This window comes from Triticum dicoccoides, chromosome 6A (assembly GCF_002162155.2).
Source record: "Triticum dicoccoides isolate Atlit2015 ecotype Zavitan chromosome 6A, WEW_v2.0, whole genome shotgun sequence".
Classification (NCBI taxonomy): domain Eukaryota; kingdom Viridiplantae; phylum Streptophyta; class Magnoliopsida; order Poales; family Poaceae; genus Triticum; species Triticum dicoccoides.
Window position 1 is genome coordinate 23533833 of NC_041390.1, and position 18560 is coordinate 23552392.

The window sequence follows — 18560 nt, forward strand, 5'->3', positions numbered from 1 at the left end:
CCGGGCTCCGGCTTCGGCCTGACAAGGACGAGGCGGCCAGATGCGGGGGCGGAGTCGTCGATGCGGACGCCGGAGCTGCGGGTGCGCGCGCTAACAGGCGTGTCCTGGGGCTCCGGCTTGACGGGGCGGAGGCAGGGAGAGCCGGTCGACCGACCTGACGAGGAGGAGGACGCCCCGGGGTTGATGCGCCTCGGCGTCCACGAGCTCCCACGACGGTGAGAAAAGGACGGAGGGGGGGGGGGGAAGGGGTACTCCAGCCTCGGCGTGTTGCCGCCTTCGATGTACTCGAGGACGGCCTCTAGCGTGCGGCAGGGCACGCCCCACCATCAGCGCCGCCCCTCGGAGTTGAGTCTGCCGGAGGGAACAATGCCGTTGGTGGCCTCGAGCTGCTCGGCGTGGCGGCGGCGGAAGTATGGCTCCCAGAGCAGGCTGTCGGGAACGTAGCATGGCCCTTCCCTCGCCACCCATGGCACAGAGGAGCGGAAGGGAGCACGCCGGGGTCGGGTTAGGTCCGCCGGCGCCAATTTCGGTCCGAGCCGGCAAAAATTGGGCTCTTGAGAGCGCGACTGGGCCGATTTTTTGGCGTCGGCGGCCGAAAACTCGTCTGGGGGGTCTTGTTGGGGGTGCGGCTGGAGATGCTCTAAATTACAAATTTTTAGTAAAGTATAATTGACAACAGTGAGTAAATCAGACAACTATAGCAATATGGTTTATGAGTAGTTTGTACACTATATTTAGTTGGAGTTCCTTGACGTGCGAGAAGCAAAGATTTTAGAACAGTTCGAAAGAATTACTGCAGTAAAAAGGTCAGGCAGCTCTATTTGTCTTCGTTGGGAGGAGTAAGTTCACTGCATTCACATACTGGAGAGTAAAATAATGAAAAGCTTCCTTGAGTGATGACTGATCACAAGATTTTAGTACATAAAAAATACGACAAAACTAGCTTCAGGACGAACAGCAGGTTTGCTAACCATTTGATCTATTTTGTGCATTGTAGGTTTGCTTTTTAATTCTCAAAAAAAAAAATCGTGCGTTCGCATCACCATCCCGTGGAACCACAAGGCCTGATCCAGTGATTTCAGAGAACATTTACTATGTTTATGGATCACTACATGTTCTGCTGGATCAAGGTAAGATCATTTTTCAGTAACCATTTCATTTGAACACGCATCATGCTTTTCCGTATTTAATTGAACATCTGAAGCAGTCATGGAGTATATCTACACTACTATTAAACAATCAAACAAGAATTTTTTTATGTGCACCCCGCAAATTGGCCCACAACATCGCGCGAACCGATCAGCACCATATGATTAGTCCCACAGGTCTAATCTACACTACTATTAAACAATCAAACAAGAATTTTTTTATGTGCACCCCGCAAATTGGCCCACAACATCGCGCGAATCGATCAGCACCATACGATTAGTCCCACAGATCTAAATCTAACAGTTACCATTGATTTAATGCCTTTACGGTGTGGACTTGGCAAATTCTCATGACTGACCGTGCTTCACCTTCACGATCCATCCACCAACAGAGAAATACCAGCCCCCCGTCCATCTATAATCACGCGGTTATCATCGGAAACTAAGGAAACTAAACGGAATCGGCTCACATCGCCCTTAACCTCGACGCCGCCCACCAACACCATATCCTGCCTGCACGTCGACCTCGCGGCACTGCACCGTAAGGTCGCGCCATCGCCAATCGCCATCACGGATTGTTGCCGCGAGCAGTGGGGAGTCCGTTTCAGTGTCATGGGCCGCCGCCGCCCGCCGCTCCTCCTCTGATGGACACAAGCAGGCCGCCGCCGCCGACCGCTCCTCCTCTAACCCCTCTATCGTCGCGCGCGTGGCCGCCAACCTGATCCGTGAGGTAGAGAATCCAGTAAGTTTCCTCTCTACACCGTTCACATTCATGGCAGTACAGGTGCCGATGGAGCTTCACGCCATGGCCTAGCCCTAGACAACGCAAAGGTACTAATCGAACCGGCTAGCCCGTATTTTTGGCCGCGGGTCCGTCACGATCCTCGCGTTATGGCCATTGGCCACACCTCCGCACGACCGATCTGCACCCAGGAAGCTGCAGCCTGTGTGTAATTAAATTAGTTAACTGATTACAAGGTTGTATAACAGTTCTGGTCACCTAAATGTAGGTACTCGGACGCCCTGTGGAGACGCAAGAAAAATCTCTTGGATTCAATCCAGAATTGCTTTTTTAAATCTATGAATAGGGTTATTTGGAATTGGAAACACATATCGTGATTACTCTATGGTTTTATCTACTTTGACTTGTTTGCCTGCTTCAGTGACTACATGATTCGTTGCTCGGTGGAGACCATCTTGCGGTTGAGTGCAGCTAGCATAGCGTTTTCATCCATAGGGCCTGCGGCCTGTGGGGGAGCTCCTCACAAGATGTGGCGACAACTCAAATAAATTGTGCTGGTTCATGTGGTCGCAGTGAAGAAAGAATACATATGTTCTGGATGAGGTTACTCTGCACTTGTTTGATGGAATGCCAAGCACAGGTGATGGCTTCTTTGTGGTTTTTGCTCTCAACTTCATTTCTACAAATTGCCGGAAAAAAATGAGTTTTATTGCTGCGATGAGGAGTCCATTGACGACGACGAGTACTTCCTGCTGCAGGATTACGCTGCTGCACCACCGCGGAGAAGCTGAAGGGCGGAAAGTCTGTCGCACATGACGACGACTATGAGCCCGCCCGCTGCCACACCTCTGTTGCTCCCATGGTGCCCAGCTATTCTCACAGCCGCTGCCTTCACGGCCTGCCTCTGCTGCTCCAGCTGGCACCCGGTCGCACCCGCCCTCGCCGGAGACGCGTGAGACACCTGCCGCCGCCACAAGCACATGAGCCTCGGCCGTCGGAGATGCGCCGGAGACCTGCAGCCTCCACGGGCGCTTGAGTCGCCACCTAATCCCCGAGTCCCAAATGGTAATGATACTCTCTCCTTTCCGGATGGACCATGGATCAGAGGCATTTTTGCCCCCTCTTTGAATTGAGTACAAGCATGTATCTAGAGTATATTTTTACCCCCTTCTCTTCTGTGGATGGGCACGATGTCGTGCAAGTTCCACCGGTTCAGGAAGCATACACCTGAATGGAATCCAGTAGAACCAATGTTGCAGCTATAGCATCATATATTTAGTGATTCATGTTTAATTCGGTGATAACAGCTATATCATCCTATATTCTTTCACTTGCATGGTTCCCTTCCATTGATGTTGTAGCTGGTACTTGCCAGTCTCTAAGGAGTATATGTATGAGTGGAGTAAGTGAGAAGAGTACATGATTGTAGGTTGCAACCTGCTAATTTCGCGGCTGTGTTCATGTGTGCGTGTTGTAGTTACCTGAACCATGCGAGAATGGACAGATTTTTCTAGAATATGAAGCTTTTATTATCTAACATCTCTTTATTTTCATTTAGTTGCATTACTGGAAGGTGGATTAGGGTGCAGTATTGAAGCTTCTGATTGGCCCGACAGAAATGAGGACACCGCGGCAGCTAACCTTTTGCTTACTAACCTCGTAAAGATTTGAAGCGTAAGTTTCTAAATACAGTGATCTCAAAACCTTGCCTGTGACATTGCACCTATGATATAAAGAGTACAACAAATTTTATAAAAATAATATATATAATTTGTGGTAGTACGTAGAACCACAATTAGTACTCAATATTTGATTGATATTCCTTATTCTGATGTCTGTACAACCTTTATATCTACATCAGTTTAACGTCGATACTGGGAAATAAGTATGCCGAGCTTTGCCACTTTCTTGGATGTTTGTCCACTCTAATTTGACCCTGTGAAGTTTCGATTTGCATATTCGTCTCTTCCTCAAGACTTATAATACAAATTCGCTATGAATACATACATTCATCGAGCTAGGTGAAAAACTAAGGGAACTTATAACATGGCTAGAAAAGAAGCTAATAAGTTATCACTAGATAGTAGCACCGTATGTTACACATAAATGGGTTGATCGTTCATCTTATTTGCACCTCCTTCATATGTCCATGTCACTTAATTTTGCCTCCACATGAAAAATATTCACTACCAGAAACCGTAATATTTCTGTGAGTCGACTAATTTTCCTGTCGGGCTCGCGACTAGCCCACAGGAAAAACAATTGGGCTGTCGGTCGACTCCTGGACGCCAGGGATATGTCTAATATTCCTGTGGGCTGAGTAAGTACCGACAGGAATATAATTTTCGGCCCACCCGCGAAACACTAGGCCGCGAAGAATTCAGCCGCGCGCATCTGGAAACTACGCCCCGCCATGGAGCCCTCTTTTCGCGCCTGTCATCGCGCACGCCCAAATCCAATCCCCCCAGATCTCCTTATCCTTTCCTTCTGCGCCGCCCAATCCCTCTGCTTTTGAGGCCTCCGACCACCATCCCTCCATGGCTCCCCGCCTTCCAAGGTCACACGAGCGCCTCAACCTGCACTCTATGATGTGGATCTGTACCCGCTGGCCACCACCATCCATGGCTCCTCCGCTACTGGGACACGGCGTCGTCCCATCTCCGTTCTGGATATCACCATGCGACACCAACGCTTGTCCTCCTCCTCCACCATGGCCCTGCTCAGACCACGCCGCCATCGATGCCACCGTTGAGAATCCACCCCAACTCGAGCAGTTCACCGGTGTCATGGAGGTACGTGACCTAAATCTCAAAACTCTGTTGTTTCCTGTTTCTGGCATCTCCGGATCCCCAAATCTGGTGCAGCTCTAGGAATCCCCAAATCCGGCCTCAGATCCGATCTATAGAGCTGTAGTTTAGATGCATAATAATCACCAAAACTGGTGCAGCTCCTTGGATCCCAAATGTCGATCTGAATTTCAGTTATTTCTTTGAGAAATTTGCAACCATTTATTTCTGCCTTATTTCTTAAATTAGTTTGGAGGCAACAACACGTAGCCACATGATTTAAAAATTTACTAAGACTAGGTGGGATACTTGGGGTGTACTCGGGGAGTTTCAATTAGTACTTTGGATACAACTGTACCTATCCAAAATGCATGTAATATTGTTTCAGACTAAATGATAATTTTCTTTCTATTTCAGTGAGTTTTTTTCATTAACTTACTGCACAATAGCATAATAATTCAATCTCTATTTTTTCTGTCCATACATTTTGATTTTACTTGCTTTAAATATGTTGACATTCAGGAAGCGCTAAGCAGCTGCATTGCAAATATGAGGAACATCATCCGTGCAAGAAGTTCAGATTCACTCGACGGCAAGAAATAGTGTCATATTTTTCTTCCAAATAGTATGTACCATTCCCCACATTGATACTTATGGTCACCCATTTGATATCTCCTTTTGCTAGTTACAGTTCATCCAGGTCAGGAGTAGGATTTAAGGTTCATGATCCAACTATAAGAGACGTGTAAAATCCTTTGCCCTTGACATGGTATGGTACATTCTGCTATTTCCCTACATGTCTCCAAATTCATGTATTGATTAATTTTGATTCAAGTTTTCTATCTTGCAAGATCATGCTATCTTCAATATGCTCAAGAACATCTGAAATGCACCTAGACATTATATTTCAGAGTATTGACAATGAAACTGTACCAGGAAAGGATTATTACCAGCAGCTTTGCTCAAGATATGAATGCTCTGTTATAACAATGAACAAGCCAGGGATACGTTCAGGGGCTCCTATCATGGGCCATACTATATGTCATCTTAATTTAGTTACTCCTTTTACTACTTGCTTCTTGGAATTTCCTATTCTCTTGTTATCCTCCCTCCGTTCCGAATTACTTGTCGTAGAAATGGATGTATCTAGACATTTTTTTCCATTTCTACGACAAGTAATTCTGAACGGAGGGAGTAGTACTTAACAGTTCTAGTGTATTCCTCATATTTAAGCTCACCGTGTTCTTCCTTCTCCCTTAAGTTGTATTTGGTTTTTCTTTCTTATATTAAAGATTGAACAATTGCAGTGCAAGCACACAATTGGATGTTCCTGCTGGAGAAGGTGCGCAATCTTGCTGAGTGTAATTTTACATTGCTGGAACTAGATGATTGTAGCTCTTAGTTGTAGAAGGTGGATGCAAGTGTCTGGGTGCGATGACCCATAGATATTGCATTGCTCTGAAAATTATCAGTACATTGCATAGATGAATGGATGTCACTCCTTACATTATTGTTCTGAACTTCTGTACTAACTTACTGACGCATCAAGTAACAACTATCCTCTGTTTGTGGTCACCCCTTTGCCTAGTAACTTATTTCCTTATGATTTTTTGATTGTCTTACTATCCAGTACAGTAACAGTTTGCTCCCTAACTTGTTTGTCCATACCTTATCATTTTAGTCTCTTTCATTATGTTAGGTTTTTGGGAAGAATTAAACGAACATCATCAGTGCAACATAGAGGCTGAAGCAGGTGGTTGAGGTATCACTCAATTTCAAGAAATTGAATAAGATTCTTCCAAGTGAAATGGCACTATTCCCTTTCATATTTTGTTCTATGCACATGAACCTAGAAATTAAATATTGATCAACACCTGATGGAGGACTTGTTTTTCTAGTTCGCAATTCATTCTTATTAGGAACAAAATTCAAGATCACGTATCTGTGAGATATGCAAGAGCCTCTAATCAAGGTATTTTTACTTTTGCCTTCACCATCATCCCCAAAGTTTTATCAGGAATAATTGTTAGTCAAGTTTTCTCTTGTATATTTGAAATATATCATGCTATATCCAGTGTGCCCAAGAGCATGAGATCAACATTATTGAGCCAGTAGTTGCTATGTTGGTTTAGTCTAAACACAACCTCTATGTATTTCTTTGGGGTCTTTTATTGTCTCACCATGATGTGCAGTTCTCATGCCGTTACATTATGGAATAATTGCATAACGTCGGCTTTTTTAGTCTTATGGAGATGATGATGTCTCTGCCCATTTTTCTTGAACATTTGAAATGGATAGACTTAAGAGTATTGACATTGGTAGTGTGATTTCTTGCAAGAAGTCTCTAATGTGCTCAGGAAGTTAGCTGATAATTATGTCAAACTAATCCAGAAGCATGTTCTCAGGTTGTCATTTAAATGGATTTTGTCAGCTGCATGATTTGTATCAAATCTGCGATATGATGCTAGAACAAATTACTTCATTATTAGTCTATGAGCTGTAAAAGTGGGTAACTTTGCTGAGACAAAAACAAGTTGGGTATATATGCCAATGTTATTGTGAGAAACCGAGATGCCAAATAGATTATGCTCATTATATCTGATACATATTGTTCCTGTTTCTTGTTTCCTTTTTGTAGCAAACTGTTGACACTTGCACATTTTTACAAGTTCTATTAAATGTCCACTGCAGGGTAACCTTGAAGGGAAGATTGCAACTTAAGCTGCAACTAAAGATTATAGAAAATGAGGTCTCTCTTGTGTATATTTAGTTGATGCACTTGTGTGTTTTTAGATGTTGCACCTCTGTTTCCATTGACCTTCGATTCATGTACGTAAATTCTATGGAACTGTATCCGAAGACATGTGAATTTGTATCTCTGGTTGATGGAAACAATTGATAGTGATGTTTCTATGTTATAAATATTCTGAGTTATGGAATAGTTATGTATAAAACCATTGATATTTTTTTTGTTTTTTTGGTTTCTTCTTTTTCTGACGGTTATGTATGACAGGGATATACTATTTCCCTGGTTTGCCAAATCTGACGCCTATATAACCCTGTAGGGCCAAACCCGTCAGGGAAATGAGAAAACCCGACAGGAATATAGTTCCTGTCGGTTGGCCGACAGGCATAGTTTATTTTCCCTGTCAAGCTATCCCTGACGGCTAACCCTGACGGGTGTCCGACAGGAAAATACTTTTCCTGTCGGTACATCCTATTTTCCTGTCGGTTCGGGGCTCGCAGAAAAATATCAGTTTCTGGTAGTGATTAATGTTGGTAATAGAACATGAATGGGTGAAAAACTATGTAAATATTGGTAACTATTCTGATAATTATTTGATGGCAAGTGAGACGTGCGTTGCACGTGCAAGCTTACTAGTATTTTTAAATGCAAAAAATAATCTTTTAGTACAATATGTCTCATCATATTTTTAGAAATGACCTGTTATTAAAGACAAGGCTAAAAGATGACTCATTATAGTTTGTCATCTCTAAATTACATGTAAAATTTAAAATAAAACTATCTTAACAACCATTGTTACGTGTCTTATGGGGCGCTGGTCAGTCCGGATGGGTTTGAAGTGTCCGATGGGTCAGGCTTTTTTAAGGTCCGTCCGTTCAGGTATTTGAGACTGGTTTCCTAAGGTTAGGGTTTCAGAGCAAGAGTGACAACCACCGATTCGAAAGCATCGACGCAGAATTGTAAGTGAATCACGGGCCGATGGCTGCGATGTGCTGATTTCCTCCGCCGCCGTCGCTCAGCTCTGTTTGGTCCAGAGGGAGCAAGGGTGGTGTTCGTCCGGCCATCTCACCGCCGCCGCCACCGGCCACCGGCCACCGTCGCGCCGACGAATCGAGCTCAGGCCTGGAAGGTGAGTTGTCAAATCTGTGATTTTGTAATTTTGTTAGGGTCGACTATCTTCGTCGTCTCTGCTGCCTCCCGCCCCTTAGGTCGTCCCCCTCGTGTTCCCGCAGCTTCCGGCGCTCACCACCTGTTCCACTTCCACGGAATGCCTCAGACAAGCAGGGCAGATAAATCGTCAAAGTCCTGCAATGAGGACCGGCCCAGCGCCCTGCCGGACGACGTCCTGCACCAGGTCCTTGGCTTCCTGCAGGCGGATGAGGCAGTGCGCACCTGCCTGCTCGCCAAGCGCTGGCGCTACCTTTGGAAATTCATGCGCCGCCTTTGCATCAACGAAATGGGGAGGTGGGGGACGAGCACCGGCGGCGTTTTCCTTACCAAGTTTGTGAGCTGCCTGCTGCTCCTCCGAGACCCTGGCTCGACTCTGGATGAGGTCGAGATCAAGTATGATTATCAGGTTGAAGGCGACCTTACTTGGATATCAACATGGATCCATCATGCTTTGTCATGCCAAACTCAGGTCCTCACTGTCAAGTTCCCTTTGCCGGTGTACGGGCCCGGCTATTTGGATGGCCCTCCTCTGGTCTCCCAGTATTTAAGAAGATTAGAGATTTCTGAAGCGAGGTTGAAGAGCAACTTCCTAAATCTTTCAAGCTGCTCAACACTGGAGGATCTAAAGATAAAAGACTGTTAATTTGATGCTAGTAGCATCGTGTCCCAGACTCCCAGTCTGTAAAACATCTGAGCATCAAGGATTGTTATTTCAAGGGTGATGTCCGGATTAGTATTTCTGTCCCAAATCTTGTCTCTCTGCAACTCAAATCATATGGAGGTAGAACCCCATTTCTCGAAAGCATGTTGTCATTAGAAACCGCAGTTGTCAATGTTGAAGTCTGGTCGGTTGATTACTGTCGTAAAGGTTTTTCTGCTGGAGAGTGTTGTGGTACATGTCTAGATTGCTGTGGTAATGATGGCCTCAAGGGTGGTTGCGTACTTCTTGGAGGTCTGTCTCGTGCTAAAAACTTGGAGTTGATAGCTCATCCGGGAATGGTAAATTCACACATATTTCCATCTTGATTTAAATGCATGATTGTTCTGATCTCTACAGTAGTCTCTGTCGGGGTCTCTATCCATCTTTGCATATCAGTTAATGACGAAAATAGTGTAGCCACATGTATTGCCACCAGATGAGCTCTTATGCTTCATTCTGTACATGTTAGAAATTCTATATATGTTTATGCGACTGCACTTTGAGATCTGACCCAATTCTAGTTGAGATAGTCTTGTGATATTGAAAATATATATCCATTAAGTCTCCATGTTCATGATGTGAATTTCCAAATGATATGTCAACATTTCTTTGTAAATGCTGAGAGAGTTGCTAATTATGACATACTGAAATTGCTTATATGCTTCCTGTAGGTATGAATTTTTAATGTTTATCCAAAGGCCGAACACACTTTTTTTCGAGAAAACGCAAAGGATTTGCGCTTCATTGCATTGAAAAGATGGGGATTACAGTCCTCCTAGGAGGTTAGTGCTACAAGGGTCAAGTTCCCCTTCAGTGGACGTTCCAGGATGTGGGCAGGACAATCCTGAGCCCCTGTGCCCCGGCTTGTGCCCAGCACTTGGCCTCGGCCTTAATCCTATCCACTAAAACTTCTACCGAGGGTCGCGCATTCTAAAAGACACATTCGTTTCGGTGCTTCCATATCATCCAAGGGATGAGCATGGTGATGGACTGCAGGCCGAACACACTTTCAGTACCAGTTCATTGTGGACTTTAAAACTAGATCCTTAACTGTAACTGTTTTGCACTTTGTTCAGTTTATTTTCAGAAGGGATTTGAGATGGTGCCCTACATTTAGCAAGTTAAAGACATTGTTGCTGAACGAGTGGTGTGTGCAACCTGACCTTCGTGCACTAGTTTGTATGCTTGAACATTTGCCGGTTCTTGAAAATCTGACACTTCAATTGTGTAAGGTATATGTTTTATAAATGGACAGCAGCAGAGTTGATGCAGTGTTAAGTTTTCTTTTCATGCATGATTGATGTATATTGGTGAAATATTTTTGTCTGCTACAGCAAGAAAAACCTGCATGTGCGGTGGAAGTGGAAGAAAATTCTGGTTTGGTGGAGAAACCAGCGGCTATTTCAGGATACCTGAAGATTATTAGAGTGAAATGTGAAGACGTTGATGGCAGAGTTTGCAAAGTTCTGAACTTCTTGAGTACATTTGGCATTGAAATTACTATCCAAAGGACCAAGGGATAGATGGAGAAAGTGTAAGTTAACTTGTGACTCTCCTTGGTTATAATACAGTTTAGTTATATAGGAAGCCTTCATATAATGGGGTTACAAAACACCGAAGATTATCTATTTTGTTGGATAGTATTATACAGTGAGGCATGTCAACTAATTAACTCCCACTAGGTATGAAATGTGGTAATACAATCATTGAAGCATTGCAAATATAAAAAAAATAGCATAATGTAGTTGTGCTTATCAATCTAATATATCAAGTTTATATCAGAAGCATTGCATCGATACATACACATTCAGTACATAGCAATTGGTCCACGAAACAACAAAAGGCTTCAGTCCAAAAGCAAACTATACATATTTAGTACATAGCAGTTGGTCCAGGCAACTACAAAAGACTTTAGTCCAAAAGCAAGCCAAGACAATCCATCATAACATAACAAATACAATAACCAGGTCGTGGCATGTCTTGATCAAGCGAGATGCAATGCGAGATAATAAACCTACTTAGTGGTGGTTCTGGATAATTTGTTTACACTGTTTTTACACAACATAGCAGTAAACTATATAGTATACTATTAGATAGATCATAGATATCTCTATAGAGACGCCTGCCATCCGATTTACTTGCATGTTGCGATATCTGCTGAAGGATATATCGTATACTTGTAATCATGTGTAGAGTCATGAATAAAACAATAGAACACCACTATCTGATACTCTGCATTTGCAAAACATTCTGTTTCCAGATTATAGCTTGTCCTATGAGCCAATTATGGTAGACCTCGAAAGCATAGACCAGAAAATTACTTAGTCATGTCATTTCATGGCTTCAACTGTTCATAACTCAACAACACAAATCAAATAGAAGATCGAGAAGTCCTCATTAGCACAACACATAAACCAATCTATATAAATAAATAACCAGAGTTTGTTGGAGTAGAGTCCAATGATGTGAGACCTATATTTTTTTCAGACAAAAGATAGCTCAACTAAGATTGTTGCTCTAAATAACCAATGGCTCTACCCAATCAATATCAATGTCAGGTGACATAATGTTTATCCTCCTGATTGATAACTCAAGTAACAACTGTTTTGTAAGGAAAAATTCATTTTAAAGGATGAAACTACATGGAAGGAAAAACATAAAACAGGGAATATGTTTTCAAAGATAGATTAGCCAACTGCATTTTAAAATATAAGTTGATTAGTTATCTGCATGTCACTCAAGGGGAAACATTAAATGCATACTATTTTTCACGGGTAAAAGGGTGCATACTTCAGAAAGCACCAATTGTAGGCAATGCATCTGGCCTGGATGAACGGGGATCAGGCAGAACGCAACGAAGCAGCAAGATCCTGCATCATTGTAAGCATAAGAAATCCATACAATTTCTGATCAGAAAGAGAAAAGATAAGCGGGGCGAAAGCCTTCTTCGGTAAGATATTGGCATCCCCATTTTTCTCGAAAGTGCCAAAGTTACTAATACAAGGTAGTATTATAAGAATGGTTTTTATACAATGAAGAACATGCCAACTCCTAATTAATAGCTAGCATATATGCAGATACCACTCCAAATGAAATATGTGAGTAGATGAGTACATTTAAACTGATAAGAAAAAAAAAGAATATCAAGGAAAGCAAGACTACAGCAGGTTCGAAGAAATAAATAGGATGTGCTTCGATACTTGGATGCCTTGTTTCTAGACTACGAGCACAACTCAAATATAAATATGGTGATATGATTAGTTGAAAGTTGCCGGCATCCAAAGAATAATAATGACTGCAGCTATTAATTAAGGGACACTTCTGAAAAGAACGGACATTCTGGAATGGTATTTTGTTCGCATGCAGTTGATATTTTTTGTGTTTTTTATTTTTGTTAGAATCCTATAAAAAGATCTTTCCATAACAATATTAATATCAGGCAATTCCATACCATAATAACTAAAAAAATGCCAGGAAATAATATGGATCACTCAAAATACAAACAACTACATGTGAAGTTACCAATTAGAGTGACAACACAGTACCTACTGGCCTGATGCATGCCTATTGGCTACCGCCAACATTGGGTTGATGGATAGCAGTCTATATTTATACATCATGCAATTTATCAATAAGCAGGAGGACAGTTCTCAAATGATTTGATGGAAACTTTTGTTTGTAGTTTTGAGATCGATAGATGGAATGTGGCATGCTTAATTCAAGCATATATCTTAATAGATGTAAGGTCTGCAAGCTTGAAATTTATGTAGACTATATGTTGTGGACGTTTCGCCATTTGTAGAATAAAGGTGAGGATAACACCTATTAATGGATTCATGTCACCGGAATGGCTGCAAGATATCAATAAACCTGAAGGCATATCGATATAAAATTTGCGGAGGTTATTTAATTTGGGTCTAGCATTCCTTGGATTAAGAATGAGCAATACATGACACTAAAAATATACGGAAGAATATAGGTAGATAATAGTACAAAGAAACTGAAGAAGCACCATCTCCTATAGGTTGTGCATAACCCCACAAACTTGACAGGCAAACAACAACACCATCTTCTATGAAACTCCAGCGCTGTAAATCCACTAGTTCATAGAGAGGGAAGTACAAAACTAAGGCTAGTTGACCAAACATGCTAGCAAGGAGCAATAGTTGTAACAGACCAATCAAAAGCTACATCAGCATAGCAAGCTGAATTCAGCAACAGCAAAGAGATAATGCTTATGGTGATGATCCAGATGGAACAAAGCCGAGAGGAGAATGAGGCATACCGTTTTCTTCTCAATGCCATGTAGCTTGCTTATGCGCACCACTTCCCGACGCCGACGAAGCGCCCAAACGTCGTGCCTGGCAGGGTGCCCATGGTAGATCACCTCCGGTTGTCCTCTTCCGGGAGGTGCACGAGTGCAAGGACATCTCAATGCTCAGATCTAAATTGGAGAATCCAGGAAATACATTAGTATTAGGGCACAAATTGTTGTACTGTACTTTGTATCCCCATACAAACTTGCTCCATAAAAAGGGAAATTGACGATTGCCCAACATATCATACAACAAATACCAGACCAAATCACATATGACCATTGTACCAAGTCATCTATCATTAAGGCCAGACATGTAAACTTTTCAATGATTCTAAATTCTAGCCATGCATGAGCTATAAAGAAGCAACAAAGCACAATTAAAGTAGCTAATATATGTGTTATGTAAGCATTCTAGCCAGAACCTACAAACCCAGTGGTCGACATTAAACCTGGAGCCGTATTACCAAAGCACCATACAACCTCACGTGTGGCAAATTAATAATGTGATCAAACTGTATAATGTATCATCTTTTTTGTTTCACAAAAATATGGGCGCATCAAGCACTGAAGAGCTAGTAATAAGCTTGGAGATGGAAACATGCAAGTTTTACCTTTGAAGGGGAGCAATCACTCGAGGCAGTCTGATCCTACACAAAATCCTTTTCTTCGTTTTTATCTTCCTCGACGTGCTTGGTCAAACGGTGTAGTTTATCTTTTATTAAGTCGCTTTGCACAAACTCTCAGATGCCATTACCCGCGAAGAAGCCGCTAACAACTTTCTTTGAGAGGTCTTCGACTCAGATAAATTTGCATCATCCATTTAAATTATTGTATGATCTTGTAAGTAAACCAGAACATATGGCCGACTCAATGAGAGCATCACTTGATTTAGCATAGCCCTGAATGCAAATATTAGAGAAATAAGCCACAAATGGAGGATCAAGTTTATCAGAAATAGCATGCATAGATTCAGCCATATAATGTCAGACGCTAAAAGATTCCTACAACAACGGAACTGGATGGAACATAAATAGCTGGGAAGGATAGAATTCAGCGTATACATGCTCTAGTATTTGTCAGATCCTAAGTAGCCTAGAACAATTTTATAGCTGAGAGATCTTTAAAGAACTAACATGTCCATATAGTTGAGAAAATAAAAATCAAATATAAACAATGCAAGTATATGGACTGAATACTTTCTCAAATTAATATATTCATTCAAACCTGTCACTGAAGACCAGACACAGGACATGTCTCCACTAACCAATGACCAGTTCAGTTTTGTATCATAAATGAGGTAAAACTTATGCCTCATATTAGTCCATACATTTGAAAAGAAGAGCATTACTTCGCCATAAACCACAAAAAACACAATCCATGATATGGTAGATTACCTGACCATCTCCTGTTGCCTGGAAAAAAGGTTCCTGACAGTCATTGTTTTTAAGGCGGTAAGGCGTCCTAAGGCGAGCGCCACCCACCTTAGCGCCTACGCGACGCCTAAGCACCTAAGGCGGACGCCTAAGCGCTTAAGGCGGGCATATTTGTAAGGCGCTGCCAGAGTGCCTTATCGCCTAAGCGTCTAAGGCAGGACGCCTTAAAAACAATGCTGACCGTGACACCGCATGAAGCCTTTTGATAATGAGACAACTCTTGTAGATGACGAACAATCAACCGGGAGAGAAAACCAGCATAACGCCCTGATGATCAGAGACAGAAGACACATAGATAAACATGGATAGCTGGGAGCAAATGATGATTGAGAGGAAGAGTACATAAATAGAAGACACCTTTTTCACTAAGTTGTGTTAAGACAATATATTAAGTGTTAGGCATGAGAAAAAAGAAGAAGCATAAGCAACGATAAACATAAATTACTCTTTGCTAAAATCATGGTATATAGATGATGTTGAGTGGTTGAGGTGCTCATGCATGGCCCAACTAAAAATGATGGTAACCAAAATAGATTATAGAAAGAATATATATGCAGCTGCACATCAAGTATATCTGATGTTGAGTTGTTGAGTCTTGGACCATCAATGTGGTTGATGCTGTCCACGGCGCTGCCATGAAGTACCTGATTGACAAAAAAAAAACAGTTACTTGGATTAGGATAGAAACATGAGCACAAGAAAAAATAGGGGAAAAATTAGGTGAGTGAGCATATTATGCATGGCAGGCCTGTTTCCAAAAAAAAAAAAAAAACATACAACCTCTTGTCATTTCGCATATCGCAATGGAACCATCTTTAGGATTAATATAAATTAGGGGAAAGTGTAGTTCCAAGGAATGAAACAACACATGAATTATTACAAAATAAATTCATAAAACATCACACGAATGTAGCGAGGTGAGTATTTTCCAATTTTATTACAAGCATAAAGTTAGCCCTTCAGGCATGTAATGCAAATATTAAGCTGAAACCTAGACATTTATAGCAACTACCATAACTCAGATTTGACCGAGCAAAAGCCCTGACAAAGAACAAACATACAACGATTGCTACTGGGCAAGACATGAACTGTCCATATATACTACTAATAGATCTGGAAAAAATATAATGTAGCCTGAAGATAATGAGTTGGCCAATCAATGACATACCATGCAACATTATCCGATTGTTCTTATTGTGCAAGGTGTAGTTGCAGAATGGGACTAACAAAATTTAGAAATAGCAGACAGTACATATACACGAGTAATGGTCAAACAAAATAGCTGCTCGCTCCACACAAATCCTAACCAGCATCAAATCAAGTAACTATTCAATTAACATAAATGAGAGACAAAGAGTGTTTTCACCTCTAGATTAGACCGTCGATATGGTTGCGGTGCTGTCGTCCACAGATCTGCCATGATGTTCCTTATCGACAAAATAAAAGAACCAATAAATTCAATTTGGACAAAAAAATGAGCTAAAGCAGAATAGAACTTCATAAATGTGATCCAGTTCAGAACCAACATCATCTCCTAGAAGCAGAAAAAATTCAAAGAAGCCGCTACTCCCCCTGCGCGCACTCCTAAAGTGCCGTGAGTGGTGGCTGCGCCCTTCCGGAAGATGCAAGAGAAGGAGGATAAACGGGGAGGGGCGAGAGGAAGCCGATGGGGAGAAGAAGAAGAAGGACGGGGATGGTGGCTGACGGGAGGAGAAGATCCTTGGTGGCTGGCGGCGGCGCATCTGCGAGGGAGAGAAAGGAGTGGGGCTGGGTCGAGAGCTTCTTGCCTTTACCCCCAAGAGCCAACCACAGGCGAAGTGCCACGCATGGGACAAGACATGGAATGTCGAAATTATCCTCGGCGGGCAACCAAATTAACACGCGGTGGCACGCTATTCGCATAGATAAGAACCAGCACCGGCCAAATTAACACGTTGTAGCCCGTCCTATTTGGGGCCCGCGTGTCATTGCAATATCTGAAGGCAGTGAAAGTGTAAAACGGAAGGCACTATTCATTGCTTGCTACATCAGTCTCGATCGAACGGTCCAGATCGTTTCATCTGAAGATCCAACGGCTGGGATATGTTTGGACACCGAATCCAACGGTCCACAGTGCAAGTGCCCTGAGAAGGCTCTATACTTGCCTGGACTCTAACAATGGGACGGGATGCGAATCGATGATATAAGCAAACATGGTGGCCTTCGGTGCTGCTATGAAACATGGGTGGACTTCATGTTAGCATATTATATTATAATAAGTGAAATAGTAATACTAGGTGCACGGTGGTGAAGAATACCTCCCTGCTATAATTCCTTGTCAAGGAAGAGAGCAAACTTCTTTCTTCACATGATTCCCCTTCTGTAATATCTTTTTTTCTTGCATATACTTGTCCAGGATTCGGTTTCAAGAGTTGGGAGGAGCTTTTGGGCCGCTGATGGATGTACCAGCCAACCATTGAGTTTCCAGAGGCGGGGAGGCGAGGAACTTTGGATGTCAGATGGATGTACCATCCCGTGAGCATTCAGGAATGCAAGGCTTGAAAAACTCATAGCTGTCTTTCTTTCGTGGGAACTCTTATAATTTGCAACTCGAATCCATTGAGATGTCTAAACTGATTACTCTGCTTGGTGTAATAATGTAATATACTACTCGTAATCGGGGAAAACAAACATCATCTTACTATGCCTGGGCTATATATTGTGAAATAGTAGTTTTGGAGTTTCATTTTTCAAGGCTGCTGCATGAATGAAAATAAGTCTGGGAAAACAAACATCATCTTACTATGTCTAACTGACAGGAGTTAATAGACTTACTTTGGCAGCAGCAAATCAGTCTGGCAAAAAGAAAACAAAAGGGACTAAAATGGCTTCGCCCGGGTTCGAACCAGAGACCTTCAGTGTGTTAGACTGACACCGGAGACCTTCAGTGTGTTAGACTGACGTGATAACCAACTACACCATGAAACCACTTTCGAGTTGATTTCTGTTTAGACTATATGTCAATGGTTTTAATTGTTCGCTGGAGATTCCTACTGGGCAAGCCGTCAGGCACTTGATCCATTTATTCTTCAGGTGAGATAGTGGCTGATGGTCAATTTGTACTATGGAACACCCACAGTAGATAGGCGGGCAGTCCTTCAATTCCAGAGCAACCAAGAACCACCCGTGCTGGTTCTAGCTAGCACAATATGAAAAATAAAACTTCGTATATACAAATCTGCTAGCACAATATGAAAAAGAAAACTTTGTATATACAAATCTCTGCAATATAACGTTTTCTGCAGCCAAGTGTAGGCCTGCCATTATATTGTACAGACAATAGACACCATACTATCATACTGTGTAAATGGAACCTAGTTGAACACCTGTACAGTCTTTAGAAGTTGTCATTGTGGAAATGGAACCTAGTTGTGGTTAATTTCTTTTCCCGTGCAAGTACATCTGCAAGCTCTTTAAAATTTCTTCTGGTACAGTCTTACAACTTCTCCTTGTGGAAATGGAACCTGCCCTTCTGGTT

The 18560-nt window shown here is 42.3% G+C and overlaps 1 non-coding gene across 1 annotated transcript; it reads right to left on the minus strand.

Moving 5' to 3' along the window:
- Positions 1-17907: 17907 nt before the first annotated feature.
- Positions 17908-18010, minus strand: TRNAV-AAC. Its single transcript has 2 exons — positions 17973-18010; positions 17908-17943 (listed from the first exon to the last, which is right to left on the minus strand). It is a non-coding gene; the product is annotated as a tRNA-Val (tRNA).
- Positions 18011-18560: the final 550 nt, after the last annotated feature.